Here is an 18,665-nt window from a genome sequence, read left to right as displayed (position 1 = left end):
CTGCTTGGCACTTTCCCGGGCGCGGGCACCGCTGCTGCGCACTGCTCCCCTCACCTCCCAGGGGGTAATCAAGGGTGATGGGTCAAATGTAGAGAATAATTTCGCCACACCTAGTGTGTGTGTGACAATCATTGGTACTTTTTAACTTTCAGCACCCGCTGACCCCTCTCTGTCAGTTTACATGGACATCCCTGGTGTAGATGAAGAGTATTTTTGGTTTGTTGTGTCGGAAAGGAGCAAAAAGTCACAATCTTAGTGGCAATGTTAAGTCAAATATCAGTTCCAGAGTTAAACTGTTGCTATCAATGTTTAGAACTGAACAAGTGGCCTTCTCAGTCAGTGGCCTTGTGGTTAGAGTGTCCGCCCTGAGATCGGTAGGTTGTAAGTTCAAACCCCGGCCGAGTCATACCAAAGACTATAAAAATGGGACCAATTACCTCCCTGCTTAGCACTCAGTATCAAGGGTTGGAATTGGGGGTTAAATCACCAAAAATGATTCCCGGGCGCAGCCACCGCTGCTGCCCACTGCTCCCCTATCCCTCCCAGGGGGTGAACAAGGGGATGGGTCAAAATGCAGAGGACAAATTTCACCACAGCTAGTGTGTGTGTGATAATCATTGGTACTTTAACTTTAACAATGTTTAAAGCAACATTTGAACAATAATTCCTTAAATCCAGTAGAAGTGTAAGAGCGTAAGTGTCCAGCGAGCTTTGTAACACTCTGATGATCATCACACAACTATAAAATAAAGTTAATGGCAAATGTTATTGTCAAACTTTAAAACAATGAAACACTCAATCTTTGACAACAAGTAACGAAGCGAGCAAGGTCAAAACGGTCAAGTCAACCGCTAACGTTAACAGCTGGTTAGTTAGCGCGTCTTTAACGTCGTCACGTCTCACACTTTTATTTTATTCTCATTGTGTCTTTCTTTTAACACTCATTTTCAGGGCTGATACTTCCCCTCCTTTTACATTAAAATGAGGCAAAAAAGTTAAAGGAAAGGTATCTCTCTAATGCTTGCTGAACTAAGAGATTGGTGACAGTTAGATCTGAAAACACCTGAAATTGTTCTGCTTCTGCATTCTTTTTTGGGGCGTTTAATGAATAAAAAAAATAAAATAAAGGCAGAATTTTTGGATGCCGATAAGATGGTCTACCTAATCTTCTGTCCGGTGAGCTGCTGTGAGAATATTCTCGTAGCTGCGGCGCTTCGTTCGCTGACATAATTTCTGTCCTCTTGAGAGGCTGCCTGACCCAACCCCTTCTTGTCTTTGTGAGCATAAAAGGCAAGGAAGAAAAGCCTTCCTCTCTGGAGAAAGAATGGTTTCCCAAAGCCGACATCCTGTGTCACACCGCTGCACTGCTCAAGTATTCTGCAACACTGCAGAGAGAACAAATGCCGGAGCAAAATGTTCTATGCTTGACCTCACACCCACAGCAACCTTGCTATTCGCCCCACATTCTGCGACATACTGACCAATTTTTCTGTTTTTAAAACATCATCATTCTTTTGTTTTTATCAATCAAAGGTATAAGGGCCACTGTAAAAACCAACGACAAAATTAAAGAAAAAAAGTATATTAACATGTTAGCTCGTAACTGCGAGAATAAGTTTGGAATCTTACGATAAACGTTGCAAGAATGAACTCAAGCGACGAGTACAGCAGAAAGTCATCAGTGTATGAAAAAAATGTGAGGACCTATACGTGTATGCATGCGTAATGTCGCGAGATTAACGTTGGAAATTTACGACAATAAAGAAAAAAAGTGACGATATGGTAAAATTCTCACTTTTACGATATAAAGAAGTTGGGTCTTTGTTCCAAAAAGTTATAATAAAAAAAAATTGCTACAAGAAAACAATTTAGATTGTACGTTAATAAAATCGTAATTTAAGTGATGTTGATACTATATCGGTACTTGTTTATACTTTTAGGATAATAAAGTATGTTTTACTAATATTCTGATTAAAGAGTCCTAATATTGCAAAAATAAAGTTGGAATTTTAAGGTGTTTTCCAGACTATAAGGCGCACTTAAAATCCTTTTTTTCCCCTCAAAACTCGACAGTGCGCCTTCTAACCCGGTGCGCCTAATGTAAGAAATAAGTTTGGTTGAGCTTACCCACCTCAAAGCAATTTTATTTGGTTCATGGTGTACTGATAAGTGTGATTAGTAGATGGTAGTCAAACATAAGAGATAAGTGTAGGCTGCACCATTTGATGTGCTTCAACATAGGACTATTATTATGGTGTGTGTATAAGGTAAGACATATAATCTGGCGTTTTGTTTCGCAATATTATGCAAAAGCAACTTTTCTTACCTTCTGGTACCTGCAGATCTGTATTTGGGATCTGCATAAATCCTGAAAAATTGCGCGCGTCCGCCTTTGTAGTCGGTGACGACACCGTAGTCGATAAGCTTCTTCTTTTTCTCTATCTTCTTGTTATGTGCCATTCATCCTCCGCTGTTGCCATTTCTAATATAAATTGGCGCAAAGTTCTTACTTAAATCTGTCAGTAAACTCGCCATGAAAGCGCTAAAACATACCGGTGTAGTGAGTGTAAATTATTCACCCAATCAACTTTAGTTATTAGAGAGTTCCGGTCGGACGGTTTTTCACGGGACACATTTCCGGTGTTGTTGTTTCCGGATGAGAAGATGCTGCTCCGTTATTGATTGAAGTAAAGTCTGAATGGCATTAAAACAGTTAGCTCCATCTTTTGACACTTCTTCCACTCCCGTCCTTGCACGCTACACCGCTACAACAAAGATGACGGGGAGAAGACGCTGCCGAAGGTGAGCCACGTAAATAAGACCTCCCACAAAACGCAGCATCCGGAAGCGACTGTCAGAAAGTGTCTTGAAGATGGTCTGTAAAACATAATCCATGCAACATTTTGAGCAAAGAACCACCATTACATGTTATGTAGACCACAAGGAAGTGTTTTACATTTAGAAAAAAATAATAATATGACTCCTCTAATGCGCCCTATAATCCGGTCTGCCTTTTTTATGAAAAAAGGATCAAAAATAGACCATTCATTGGCAGTGCGCCTTATAATCCGGTGCACCCTGTGGGCCGGAAAATACGGTAGTAAAATAGTGTTGAGATATCAGGAGAATAGTTGTAATTTTAGTCGTAATTTTAGGTTAAGGACCTATGTTCCAAAAATATTGTTGTAGTATTACAAGAAAAATGTGTTCAACTTTACTACAAGAAAAATACAGTTAAAATATATTCATAATATTACGAGGAAAAAAAAGTTGTAACTTTAGGATCGTCAAGTTGTCATATATTGAGGGGAAAAGCAAGAATAAGGTGGAAAAAAGTCATAATATAACAAGAATAACGTTTTTCATGACATGTTTATCGTCTGAAATGTGTTTTATGTTTTATTCATGCAACTTTAGGACTATTTATTTTTCTTTTTAGTTTGGCTCCAATACTCCTTTGTAAGATATGGCTGTGTCCAACTACAATCAAATGCTCCTCGGTGGAGCATCAGTGTGTGTGTGTGTGTGTGTGTGTGTGTGTGTGTGTGTGTGTGTGTGTGTTTGCAGGAAAGACCCCTCCGCCCCCCCCCCCCCCCCCCCTCCCACCCATTCCTTTTAAAGTGCAATGATTAGAGTCTTGCCTAATTAGTTAACAAAGTATCTTTTCATCCAGAGGTTCCTTATCAGCATGAGCCTCATATTAAAGAGCCTTCTATCAGTCCTTAAATCCTTCCTAATGATCTACGTGGGGGTGAAAGGTCAACAGCATGAGCCTTGTGAGGTCATGTGACTGGTCAAGATGAGATGCCACTGATTAGGAGGGGTCAAAGACCTCAGTCATTGAAAACATATTTGGGGGAACTTTCATGTTCCTGTGGCTTGGAGGCCAACAAATGGGATTATTGACAACTTCAGCATTGTGTTGATGATCTGTAAGAACAATTGAGACTTTTGCACCTTCTTTAACTCTCATTCCATCCTTTTTTTTAACTGGCCTCACGCCCTAGTGTGCTGCTGGAGTCCCCTCACTGCCCCTTGGAATGCAGCCAATTCATTGCCTGAGAAATTCTCTAAAACAATTTTCCCATTTGCAGGCTTAATTTTTACACGTTGGAGTAGTCCGCCATGGATTGTTGACAAGAGTCCTGAGGTTCTGTTCAATGTCCCGCTTCATGTTGCAGAGCTGCTGACATGTCGTGCAGTTTTTGTTGTCCCAGTGGATGCTTTCACAACGACCGCTAAGTAAAACCATTAGTGACTTTTGTGGGGTATATTTTCTTTCTGCTCCCTGGTGTCCCCTACAGTGTTATTCAGTGGTATACACCCTAGACCAGGGGTGTCAAACTCCTTTTAAATCGGGCACTTAAAAGTTGCGGTTAATAGTATTCTATCTTTATTTGTCGTTATTTATACTTTCTGAATAAATTATGTAATCGGTCAACTCATTGGTGTTAATTTTCAATATATCAAGATTAAAAAAATATCAAAATCAAATTACGAGATGTTATTTATGTAGTTTGCTCATTTTCCTCGACTAGTGCAGTAACATCATGTGTTTTTTTTAATTTTTTTTACATATGTAGCATAATCTACAAAGATACAAATAATTGCCATTGCGACATCTAGTGGACACATTTAGAACAGCAGTTTCTTTCATCAAAAAATGACGCCTCATTTTTATACTTAGCAAACTCATCCCGCGGGCCGGATAAAACCTGTTCGCAGGTCGTACGTTTGACACCCCTGCCCTAAACCCACTATGGTAAATAATGGAAATAGATTTCATTCGTCTCAGGATCCGTTAATTTTCCATAAAAATATTGCGCAATATTTCCATTATTCGCGATTAAAAAAAAGTTTTGTTGTTGCAAGAATAAAGTCTGAATTTAAGGAGATTAAGGTTGTTCTTTTTTTTTAAATAGTAAAATCGGAATATTAAGAGAAGAGTCATCATTTTGCAAGAATAAAGTCAAAATAGTACAAGAAAAAAGTTATGATTCTCGGTGGGGTGAAAGGGAAAAAATACAAATTTAATTCTAGCAAATTAATAAATTTGCTAGAATTAAATCACTGATATTATGAAAAAATATATATTTCAGGTGTGGGACTTCTGGAATTCAAAAAACAAAGATAATATTGCAATGTTTAGAGGAAAGAAGTAATTTACAAGAATAAAAAACTTTTTATGAGAAAAAATGTCGGAAAAATACATATTTTTTTCTGGTTATATTGTATACAATGTACAGTAATTTTTAAAGCTTTATATCAAATTAGCCATAGTGTACTGAGCCGCCAGGACAGCTGTGCATAAAGTGCTCTTGCAGCATTTTCTTCCATTTCCACATTTCTCCATTGAACCACCACTGGTATCCTATGTGGCTGCATCCCAAAAATCATCTTTAAGATGTTCACCAAGACTCACAGGACTGGACGCAGCTCAAGTGTGGTCCACCAGTGTCAAAGGACACAAAAGTGAGTGATACATCGTCGACATAAAAACAACTGAGATGCAGTGCTACTTATTGCAATCCAGTGTGGCGTCAACATGATTCAGAAGCGGCCCTTTTCAAAGATGAAACTTTTACTTCTTGTGTTAAGTACATATCCGCTCGATTTACATGGGAAACAGTTCGTACTAGACTGGGTTTGATCCAATGTCTGGCATTCATTTGCTTGGTTCTCATGTTTACATCCCCTGCACGTGTGTTTCAACTTATACACGCTGCATGTTTTACTCGGGCCTCTGTGTGTGTGTGTGTGTGTGTGTGTGTGTGTGTGTGTGTGTGTGTGTGTGTGTGTGTGTGTGTGTGTGTGTGTGTGTTCTTGTATTTCTACCCTTGTTAAGACACTAACAAGGAAAAGTACCTCCCAAATGAGGACCGGTGAACAAGTTAGGACATAAATCATGGTCCCAATAAGGAAAACCATTGCATCTAATAGAGAATGTATTCATTTGCACCCCTGGTGGTGAAATTATCAAAATTAGGGCCGTCCCAAAAAGGAGGGATTTTCAAATTGACTGTGTGTCGGTTTTAAAAGTGCTCCCCCTCTGGTCAACATATGAAATAACAAGTGTGTGTGTACATATTTGAAGTGCTCCCCCTCTGGCCAACATATGTAATAACAAGCGTGTGTGAAAAATTGAAATGCGCCCCCTTTGGCCAAAATTAATTACAAATAAAAATAAATGTATAAAGAGACTTACTGTAATAACTTAAAGTAAATAATGAAAATTAAAAACCAATTACAAACAAAAACAATTAAAAAAATAAACAACTAAAAGCAGTCTTTTTCTCACAGTGTCGACTTTTTTGTCATAAAATTGCGAACAATTTCTCATATTTTTTCTGTTTCTGTAAAATTGCAATATTTTCTCTTAAAATTATTACTTTTTTATGTAAAATGATTACCTTTTAATGCAAAATGGTGACATTTGTCATATAAAATTCTGACTTTTATCACAATATTGCCAATTTTTTTGTCGTTCTTGTAAAATAGTGACATGTTTTGAGTAAAATTATTACTTTTGTCATCATTTTGCCAAATAAAATTCAGATTATTATTACATTAATGCAGAAATTTTAAAGTTTTCTTATAAAATTGTGACTTTTGTCGAGTAAAATTACGACTCTTTCATAAAATTGCCAAAATGTTCTTGTAAAATTGCGACTGTTATTGAGTAAAATTCCAACTTTTATCATAATATTGCACAAATGTTCTGTTTTTCTTGTAAAATTTTGACTTGCGTTGAGTAAAATTACGACTTTTTATTATAATACTGCCAAAATTCTAAGTTTTTGTGACCTTTTTCTTGTGAAATTCCAACTCATTTTTCACAACAAGCTTTTTTATATTTGCATAGTATGTATATATTATTAATGTTGTAAATACAAATCTTTATATATCTCAAAAGGGTGGTCCTAAAGAGGTAGGCATTTTTCGGAGGTCTAAAGAAGGTAACAAATACAAGAATGTGTGTGTGTGTGTTGTGTGTGTGAGAACATCCCTGTAGATGCATCTGCTTTTAGTTACAAAAGGCCTCCGCTGTTTGTAGCGATTAATGGAGGCTGACAGAAACAGGACATGTTTTACATGAGGAAATTAAAATGTTTTTTTATTTGAGTGGATATCTGGTTACACAATATATGATTTAGCTGTGTGTCTCTACTACTACTACTACTACTACTACTACTACTACTACTCCTACTGTGTGTCACGTGTAAGATAAAGTCAGATTTAGCTTTCAATCTCCTGTAAAAGGGAATGTAGATTACATAAACTAAGCGTATAAGCAGATTTATAGCATAAAATATAAAATTTTATGTGGAAAATTTGAATTGAACTGCTATCTATGTGGAGAAATCCTTTGTTTATCACTGTTAATTGTTTGCAGGCCTGTCCGTGGTAAATTACTTTCCGCGAAGTAGGAATTATTAAATATAAATGGAATATTTTCAACGCTGGAGCATAAAAAAACCCTGTTTACAACAATCTAAATATTTTTTTACATTATAAGAGCCCACTAGACATGAAATAACAGCCTTTTTCTCCCTTTACACTCCTTTAACCCAATATATTAATGCTGTCTGAGGCTGAGCCAATCAGTGACCACGATACTGAACTGTGCGCTATGATTGGTTTGGTCTCATCTAATGGTCAATACTACTGTAGTATTGATATTTTTAGTTTATTTAGCTATTTTTATGCCAAAAATATGTTGAATATTCTTTAAAAAAATCTGCGATAGAGTGAAGTCACAATGTGGTGAGGGACAACTGTATAAAACATAATTAAAAAAATAAATAATAATAATTGTACAGTATTATCAATTATTTTCTCTACTTTAAATTGTAATGAATACTTTTTTTTTTAAAAACAGTAACTTAAATAGAAAGTGTTTTGATGGCGCTATCTGCAGGTGGCGAGAAAAAGAGCATGCAGCTATAAATGCAGGAGATGGAGCTATCTTACACATTATTTCACTCAACCTTTTCCAGCAGGAAGATGCTTTGCCGTGACGAGATGTTACATAACTACATGTTTTATATGTACAATACTATACACTGTATGCCTCGGATTGTTTCTTAATGTGCAAAACTGAATTTGAAACGTGTTTAATAACTTTTTGAGGCGTATTATAGGGTTTAGAGCAGGTATATTCAACTAGATTGGACTTGGGGGCCACATTTTCAGAAAGCTAAGGACCTGGGGGCCGGATTCTCCTTTCACTATTTAACGTATTTTGTATATTGCTAAGAACCACCGTCCTCTACAGTAGACTTTTGATTTTGGTCTATTTATTTTGTCCGAGTTACAGGAGAACTCTGCTGTTTTGTAGCACTTTCTGCAAAAATATCAATATCTGAAGAGGTTTTTTTTAACTGAACTCATCATTTGAATAGCCCAAATGATAAAAAATAGAGGCCCTAAAATGGATCCTTGACGAATTATAACTAAAGAAGTTGAACAAATAAATACTGACTGCATCTGAAGTAAACAAACCACCCCAACACCTTAGTTTCATAAATCTCTTTATGAAAATAACTGCCAAAAAAGAGATGACTTAAAGTGATGCCTTGAGGAACGCCTCAATTATGTAAATCACAAGTTTTGACGGCAGTGTTCTAAGTTTATTAGCTAGATGAAAATGTCATGGCAAGGACCTGCCAACGCCTGGTTTAGAGTGTTAAAAGACATGCATTTTTTTTTTTAGCTTTTTACAGATGTGTCCAGTATTTGCTGTTTTTGTGTGGAACGACAAGTTGTTTGGCACCACCTGTCGGTTTGCATGCACACGTCTTTCGAGCCTTTTTGTTTTACATTTCACCATTCTGTTTAACCTCTAAAGTCTTGTGACTCAAACTGACGTCACCCACGTCTTGACATCATCTGTTTCACAACATCCTCCGCACACGTTCGCACTGTTTACAGAAACATTCCTGGCGGGAGGCTCGCTTTCCAAGTATGGCCAGAAATTTGCCCCCGCGGTCGTCTCTATCTCTCTCCCTTCATACCCATCTTGTCAGTACCAGAGAAGGTCAGGAATGTCTGGGCAGTACCTGACTCCTACCAGGCGTAAATATCCATGTTCATGAATGCTGGATTAATGCTATGGAAGCCATGATGTATGGTTAGTCTTTACAGGGGGATTATTGAAGGGCAAACACGACTCTGTCGTGCTAAGTGAACTACACTATATTACCATACCATACCATACCAACTTTATTTATAAAGCCCTTTAAAAACAAGCACAGTTGAAAAACAAAGGGCTGTACACCACAAAGAAATAGAGGCAAAGGACAGACTAAAAAATAACATTTAAAACAGAAATAAAAATACACAATTAAAAAGCAAATATAAATCACCCTAAGAACAGTTTGTTAGATAAAAACAGTTTAAAAGTTAAAAACAGTTCAAAAAAGTTAAAAGCTAAAAACAGTTCAAAGTCTCATGCTTTTTTGCCAAAAGTATTTGGCCACCCATCCAAATGATGAGAATCAGGTGTCCTAATCACTTGTCTCGGCCACAGGTCTATAAACTCAAGCACTTAGGCACGGAGACTGTTTCTACAAACATTTGTGAAAGAATGGGCCACTCTCAGTGACTTCCAGCGTGGTACTGTCATAGGATGCCACCTGTGCAACAAATCCAGTCGTGAAATTTCCTCGCTCCTAAATATTCCAAAGTCCGCTGTCTGCTATATTATAAGAAAATGGAAGAGTTTGGGAACAACAGCAACTCAGCCATGAAGAGAGGGGTCAGTGGGAACAGTTTGGAGCGGGCCCCTTCCTCTTCCAACATGACTGTGCACGTGCACAAAGCAAGGTCCATAAAGACATGGATGACAGTGTCTGATGTGGATGAACTTGACTGGCCTGCACAGAGTCCTGACCTGAACCCGATAAAACTCCTTTGGTATGTATTAGAATGGAGACTGAGAGCCAAGCCTTCTCGACCAAAATCAGTGTGTGACCTCACCAATGCCCTTTTGGAAGAATGGTCGAAAACTCCTATAAACACACTCCGCAACCTTGTGGACAGCTTTCCCAGAAGAGTTGTAGTAGTAATTGCTGCAAAAGGTGGACAGACGACATATTGAACCCTATGGGTTAGGAATGGGATGGCACTTCAAGTTCATATGTGACTCAAGGCAGGTGGTCAAATACTTTTGGCAATATAGTGTATAACAAGCTTGATGGTCCGTAAAGGAGTGTTGTGGCCGCCATGTCGTCTGAGGAGGATTGGACTGCAAAGGGAAACGGGAGCTTGGACCTCACAAGAGGTTACAGATGTGAACATTTGAGGTTACGCTCAATTTAGTAATGATTCCACAAAACGTCACCACTGCTACTTAACGCTAACATTTGGCCAGAGGCTATTACGATCAATTAGTAGTTGAAGTCAACCGGAAAATTCCAACATGCCAACAACAATGTAGGACAATTCAGAACGACTGTATTAAGGAAGCCAAGCAAGTGGTTGGCGACGTCACACCATATTTCCAAATCAGTTTTGAGGTAAAGATTATGCAGTAGTCTCTTATTGATGCAACAGCCTCTTTAACAAACATGCCATTAAAACAGATTATTTAAAACACTTTAAAATATACCTTTTGGTAGGTAGTCAAACAAAACAGTTAAAAAACAACAACTATATTTGTCTGTTACGTTCTGTCGGTCTGCAGAGACAGGAGAGGGCGTGCTGGTAGGAATGTATTTGATAATCAAAGACAAAGTAATGGTGCAGAAGGGGAGTGCACATTAAACTTTCTGCAGGACAGGCTGGCATGTAAAGAAGCCTGATTGGCAACCAGGAACAGGTGTGCCCAGATTGCCAATCGGGGACAGGTGAGGGGAGTGGTGGAGCCAGACAGGAAGTGCAACTAAAATAAGAGCGCTGGAAGAGAAATAAGGAAATATACAAAATGAATTCCAAAACATCTTTGGATCTCAGCAAAACTAAAATAATGTTATTCGGTAACAGTAGAAGAGAAAGACAAACACAAATACAAATAGACAGAGTAGACATTGAAAGGGTAAAATAAATAAAATTTTGGGCTTTGATAATAGCTGATAAAATTAACTCTAGATCTTATGTAAAAAATGTACAACATGAAGTAGCAAGAAACACGTCAATAATGAATAAGGCAAAAATATATTTTGGACCAAAAATTACTTCATTTTCTCTACTGCTTGCTAGTGTTACCATATCTGAGTTATTGTGTAGAAATATGGGGCAATAATTTTAAAAGTACACTTCATTCACTAATGATGTTACAAAACAGAACAGATAGGATAATACATCATGTTAAACACTCAAACATTTTATTTATTGAATAAAAAATATTGAAATTCAACAATTTGGTGAATTTGCAAAAAGCTGAAATTATGTACAAAGCAAACTATAAACTGCTAAGAATGTACAAGAAGTCTTCTCAACAAAAGAGGAGAAATAAAACCTTAAAAAATAATCTAATTAAAAACATTTGTATGCACTACAACACTTAAAACATTTAGTATAACAGTATGTGGAATTAAATTAAGGAATGGATTAAGTAAATCTTTGGCCACCTCACGATTCGATCCGATTCCAATTCTCGAATCAAACCGATTGTTACAATGTATTATTTGGTATAATTATAATAAAACCTTTTCAAAACCGTATGTTTGTGATGTATGCGTGCAGCGAGTAAGCATGGAGATGGCCTAAAAAACATTTTTAAAAATGTGTTCTTAAAAAGTACAAAAATATATATATTTGAAAATGATGAATGCATTCGTAATCGGAATAAAAAAACAATCACGAATCGGATGTGAATCTATCTTTTGAGAACTCCAAAAAAATAAATTAACCACTGGCAACAGCAATGAAACACTCTGTCTATAATGGTGAAGTCGGACTTCCAATGTTGTGTGTTAAAAATGTCATTTTATAAAATTTTCACTGCTGTACAAGTGTAAAAATAAGGGAACCACTGGTATTATTGAAATGCAACAGCAATAAAACACATTTTTTACAATTGTAAAAAAAAGTTGGCCACTGTTCATTTTAAGCGTCTAAATAAGGCAAATTTCGACGATTACATGTCACAAATCAAATTTTATAACATTTTTCATTGTCATAAGAGTTTAAAGATAATTTAACCACTGGTAATATCTACACGTAACAACAAAAACATGCTCAGTGTTTAATGGCTATCGCCTAATAAGATGAGAAAATGAGTTCATTTTTTATCATTCTTTAATCACATAAAGTGTAAAAAGAAGTAAACCACTTCCTTAGTATTTTCTTTTTGTCTTCCCACTTTCTCCTTCTTCCTTTTTCTTTTAAAGGGTCACGTGTCGAGTTCAAATATACAGCTTGCTAATGCAATAACACTTTTCTCCATCCTTGGTGGACATTCAGCGTCATCTGACCTTGTTTTTGGATGTATTGTAGCCTTGCTGGATGCCCTTCAAGCTTGACACAAACCTTGTTGTTTTTATGGTGCCCGCTACGCTGCTAGGTCTTGTTTGTTTCGTTATCCGGCTACTTCTTGGTTCATGGAGGATGACGTAAAGAGATACCACGGATGTCCTTTGTGTGTCTATTATGGTGCCTGGTAGGGTTGTATGGTATACCGGTATTAGTATAGTACCGTGATACTAATGAATCATTTTCGGTACTATACCGCCTCTGAAAAGTACCGATCCCGCGCCCCCGTCGAAGTCACGTCGTGACATTGCTGGTTTTACGAGCAGACGAGCATGTTCGGCGGCACACAATCACAGAGTACTTACAAGCAGACACAGTGTGAAGTGAAGTGAAGTGAATTACATTTATATAGCGCTTTTTCTGAAGTGACTCAAAGCGCTTTACATTGTGAAACCCAATATCTAAGTTACATTTAAACCAGTGTGGGTGGCACTGGGAGCAGGTGGGTAAAGTGTCTTGCCCAAGGACACAACGGTAGTGACTAGGATGGCGGAAGCGGGGATCGAACCTGCAACCCTCAAGTTGCTGGCACGGCCGCTCTACCAACCGAGCTATACCGCCCTCTGTGTAGACAGAAAAGGGAGAACAGACGCATTTTGGCTTAAAAACTAAAGATAAAGGTGAAGTTATAACACTGAAACGCCCTCAGGAAGAGGTGCTTTAAAACATGGCTAGCTAGCTAGCAGCTAACGTCCATCCGCCGTCGGCAGTGTTTTAGCTACTTCTAAATCACTAATTCTCGCCTCCATGGCGACAAATAAAGTAAGTTTCTTACAAGTATCATCCCTGCAGGACGAGGAATAGCTAAACATGCTTCACTACACACCGTAGCTCACCTGCATCAAAATGTAAACAAACACCATTGGTGGAACTAAACCCAACATCTACTGTAATGATATCAAGTACAGGCACGTATCTAGTCGATACTACTATGATTACGTCGATATTTTTTGGCATCACATCTTCTTTCGTTTTTTAAAAATGTATATTATGTTTATGAACTCAGGAAATATGTCCCTGGACACATGAGGACTTTGAATATGACCAATGTATGATCCTGTAACGACTTGGTATCGGATTGATACCCAAATTTGTGGTATCATCCAAAATTAATGTAAAGTATCAAACAACAGAAGAATAAGTGATTATTACATTTTAACAGAAGTGTAGACAGAACATGTTAAAAGAGAAAGTAAGCAGATATTAACAGTAAATGAACAAGTAGATTAATAATTCATGTTCTACCACTTGTCCTTAATAGTGTTGACAAAATAATAGAATGATAAATGACACAATATGTTACTGCATACATCCGCAGACTAAATTAGGAGCCTTTGTTTGCTTACTTACTAGTAAAAGACAAGTTGTCTTGTATGTTCACTATTTTATTTAAGGACAAACTTGCAATAAAAACATATGTTTGATGTACCTTTTTGTTAAAATAAAGCCAATAATGCAATTTTTTGTGGTCCCCTTTATTTAGAAAAGTACCAAAAAAATTTAAGTACCAGTACCAAAATATTGGTATCGTTACAACACTCGTGCTTTGACACTCTTACATGCTGAGATGGGAACATCATTCAAAATATGCCCCTTTATTCTGATCTGCACCACAATTGAGCATGAATGCATGACTTTTAACAGAAGTTGTCTTCTGGGACCCTAAATTCTTGCCAGGGGCCCACTTTACAGTGTGCAGCCCAAGTTTGAACCCTGCATATTTATCTTTTTGTCCAATACCTGTATAGCTCTTAGACAAGCTCCCACAGACGTGTGTTTGCGATGATGTCACTTGCTAGGAGAGTGATGTTCCTGGACATTCCTGACTCATGTGTTTCCTTGCACAAATCATCCTTTTGCTACCATGTGTGTAATACAAGCTCACTTCCAAGTTCCAGCAAAACACTGTTTTGTGTTGCATCCAAGGTTACTAGAACACACCTTTCACAGTTTTTAGGACCTGCAGACACGTGAGGCTGCCGACAAGCAATCACTCACCTCTTCAATCATTCCACAATAGGGTTGTCCCGATACCAATATCTTGGTACCGGTACATTAAACATGTTTATTATTGCAATCAAAGAATAGTTTTGTCATAAAATAAATAGTGAACATACTAGTCAACTACTCTTTTAGTAGTAAGTAAGCAAACAAAGGTTCCTAATTAGTCTGCTGACGTATGCAGTAACATAGTGGTTAGAGTGTCCGCCCTGAGATCGGTAGGTTGTGATTTCAAAACCCTGAACGAGTCATACCAAAGACTATAAAAATGGGACCCATTACCTCCCTGCTTGGCACCCAGCATCAAGGGTTGGGATTGGGGGTTGAATCACCAAAAATGATTCCCGGGCGCGGCCACCGCTGCTGCTCACTGCTCCCCTCACCTCCCAGGGGGTGAGGGGTCAAATGCAGAGGATCATCTCACCACACCTAGTGTGTGTGTGACAATCATTGGTACTTTAACTTAACTTTATTATTGTTTCATTTTCCATTCTATTGTTTTGTCAAAATTATGAAGGACAAGCAGTAGAAAATGGATTATTAATCTACTTGTTCATTTAATGTTAATATCTGCTTACTTTCGGTTTTAACATGTTCTATCTACACTTCTGTTAAAATGTAATAAGCACTATTTTCTTTGTTGTTTGGATACTTTACATTAGTTTTAGGTGATACTACACATTTTGGTATCAGTCCAATACCAAGTAGTTACAGGATCATGCATTGGTCATTATTAAAGTTCTCCTGTGTCCAGGGACGTATTTCCTGACTTTATAAACAATGAAAAAAATTACTTTACGATAATAAAGAATATTGATGTAATCATTGTAGTATCGACTAAATATGGCTCTTGTACATAGTATCGTAACAATCGATGTGTGTATAGATCCACCGATTTGTTTACATGTTAGCTGTTATTGTATCCTCCTACGGTGTGTAGTGAAGCATGTTTATATATTCCTCGTCCTGCGGGCATATTTATAAGAAACGTACTTATTTGTTGCCATGGAGGCGAGGATTAATTATCGCGAAGTAGCTAAAACACTGCCAACCGCAGATGGACGTCAGCCGCTAGCTATCTAGCTATGTTTTAAAGCACTTCCGTGTTTATAGCTTCATCTTTATTGTTGCTTTTTAAGCCAAAATGCGTCCATTCTGCCTCTTATGTCTCCACATCGTGTCTGCTTGTAAGTACACAGTATGTGCGTTGTCGAACATCTGCTCTTATTACCAGCAATGTCACGATGTGACGACGGCGCGCCGTCATGTCCGTAAAAAAACCCCCCAAAAAACTGTATTTTTCAGAGGCACCATAGTACCGTTTTTAACTCATTGGTACCGCTGTACTTTATTAGTATACCATGATACAACCCTATTCCACAATTTATAAAAACTACTTCTGTAAATAAAGTTAAAGTACCAATGATTGTCACACACACACTAAATGTGGCGAAATTATTCTCTACATTTGACCCATCACCCTTGATCACCCCCTGGGAGGTGAGGGGAGCAGTGAGCAGCAGCGGTGGCCACGCCCGGGAATCATTTTTGGTGATTTAACCCCTAATTCCAACCCTTGATGCTGAGTGTCAAGCAGGGAGGTTATGGGTCCCATTTTTATAGTCTTTGGTATGACTAGGCCGGGGTTTGAACTCACAACCTACCGATCTCAGGGCGGACACTCTAACCACTAGGCCACTGAGTAGGTCATATATCGTATTATATTTAAGGTCTGGAGATGAACACGTGCAAAACCAACGTGGTGGTCTGAATGACGAGTCAGAGCTTTTCTTCCTGTCACTTGCACAATGTGCTAACATTTGAATGCAAAAACATTTTAAAAAAACCTTAAACAACATTAATTTTGACTAAAAACATAACAATAATTTGACTCTTGAAAAAGAAACATAAAATATAACATTCGTATGGCAAACAGTATTACAAAAAAAAGTCAAATGTCAATATGATTTGTGTATTTATAAAAGTGATCAATTCCACGCTGATAAAGATATAACGAGTGAATGTGCTTAGATTGATGAATACAGACATGTGAATTACGGTATTTTCTTGCGTACGCTGTTTTCTGGATTTGAATGTACACCAATTTTTTTGTAGGAAATCTCCCTGCCACTCACAAAATTTAAATATAACATTTGTATAGCAAAAAGTATTCAAAAAATGTTATATAAACATTAATTTTGAGTAAAAACCTAAAAAAAATATAGAAAAAAAAAAGAAGGTAGCTCTTTTGCTATGCAGAGATTGTTTTTCTTTCACTCATACAATTGAAATATGATAACATTTGTATTGCAAAATGTATTTAAATAACATTAAACCAACTTTAATTTTGAAAATATGACTTTTGAAAAAGACAACTCTTTTGCAAACCATAGTACCGGAATGTAGTCGTATATACGCTGTGAATGGTTTCAAGGAGGATCAGTTAGTGAAGTGAAGTGAATTATATTTATATAGAACTTTTCTCTAGTGACTCAAAGCGCTTTACATAGTGAAACCCAATATCTAAGTTACAATCAAACCAGTGTGTGTGGCACTGGGAGCAAGTGGGTAAAGTGTCTAGCCCAAAGACACAACGGCAGTGACTAGGATGGCGGAAGCTGGGATCGAACCTGGAACCCTCAAGTTCCTGGCACTGCCGCTCTACCCACCGAGCCACGCCGCCCCAATTGAGTAGAAATATGATGCTTCCGAACTCACCTTTGAGCTTCATGGCATGTACATGTGATTTCTTAGTTTTTCATAGTTTTTCATTTTTAATGCGTTTGCAAAAATTTCGACAAATGTTTTTTCACATAGTCGTTAGAGTGTATTGTGTGTGGAATTTTGAGGACAAAAATTAATTTATTCCATTTTGGGAAAAAAAACATAACAAAATGTGGAAAAGGTTTTCAGACTCACTGTATAGGAAAACTTTTAAGTTGACCAGAATACTATTGATTCCGCCCCCCCAAAAAAACAAAAAACAAATACAGTACAATAAGTCAGGCCTCTTCAAATAGTGTAATGTTGTATTTTTACTTTATTCGAACCTTAACTTCTTATTACACTTGTATGAAAGTTAACATTGCCGGTGCAAATAATGAGGGGTCCAGTTGGACCCCAGAACAGATGTATTCTCTCCACAATGTGTCATGGAAAGGAGTTGGCTTGCACGTTGCAGTGCATTAAATATGGTTCATAAATAATATTATTTAAAAAATACAGACTCTTTCTGTCTAATAAACGCCTTAGCGTGACATCCTTAAGGGGTGCTTTTCAGCACCTTTCAGGCCCTCCAGATGTGGTTTGCATATGAGTGGTGCTGATGATAGGCCTGCATGTTTTCTCGCAACAACAAAAAAAAAGAATCATGATAATCCAACACCAAGAGCAGCTCTTATTGCTGCGGGCCATACGTTTATTTTCATAAAGAAGCACACTTTCAGCACAAATCCTCACTTTTGCGTCACACTAATGTGATGTGAAGCAGGTGCGTGCACAAAACAAGGTGCGCTGCAGTGAAAGGTGTTTAAAGGGGGAAATGACGCACCTTAGCCAGGCCACATGTGTGAAAGTGGGAGATATTCTCATGATGTTCCTACGGTGCACATGTTGCTTCACTTACCAGGTGTGTCGCATGAGGATTGCGTGTAAGAATGAAAAATCAGCATGCAGGTTTCATGCTGAGCTGCTTACTTGTTGCCGCTGTGAGAACGAGCAAGACTTTTCTTGTGGTCTTTTTAGAGCATATCCAGACCCCCCCCCCCCCTCCGTACAGCCTCTGACAGGGTTCTGGCTTGGGGCCTTCCACGTCAGTCCAGAAACAGCTGCACTATGGAAGGTGGGGAGGGGGTAAGTGTATGGGGAGAGATGCATGCTCCAGGGATCGTCCTCTGGAGACCCCAGAAGAGAGGAAGCAGGGGGGAAGGGGTGGGGGGGTTCCGGGACCAGCTGTGTCGGTGTCCAGCCTGACGTAGTTGAGGCAAATTGGGGAGATTTATCGAAGTTCGCATCATATTACCTTAAAACATTGGCTCACGTCAGTAAAAAGAATTTGAGCAGGTTTTTTCGTTGTTTTTTTTAAATTTAGCTTAGTTACTGAACTTTATCAGGTTCACTGAAACAATAGAGATGTATTTTAATAGAATAAACCAGGGGTCCCCAAACTTTTTGACGCGCGGGCCGCAATG

General features: G+C 38.0%; 1 protein-coding gene across 1 annotated transcript in view; it reads left to right on the top strand.

Moving 5' to 3' along the window:
- col4a1 (collagen, type IV, alpha 1) overlaps positions 1 to 18,665 on the top strand; it is a 57,684-nt gene that overhangs the window by 17,771 nt on the left and 21,248 nt on the right. The gene's annotated exons all lie outside the window — the stretch shown is intronic.

This window comes from Nerophis lumbriciformis, linkage group LG13, assembly GCF_033978685.3.
Source record: "Nerophis lumbriciformis linkage group LG13, RoL_Nlum_v2.1, whole genome shotgun sequence".
Lineage (NCBI taxonomy): Eukaryota > Metazoa > Chordata > Actinopteri > Syngnathiformes > Syngnathidae > Nerophis > Nerophis lumbriciformis.
Note: the sequence above shows the minus strand (reverse complement) of the source record. Positions and strands in the feature narration are given on the sequence as shown.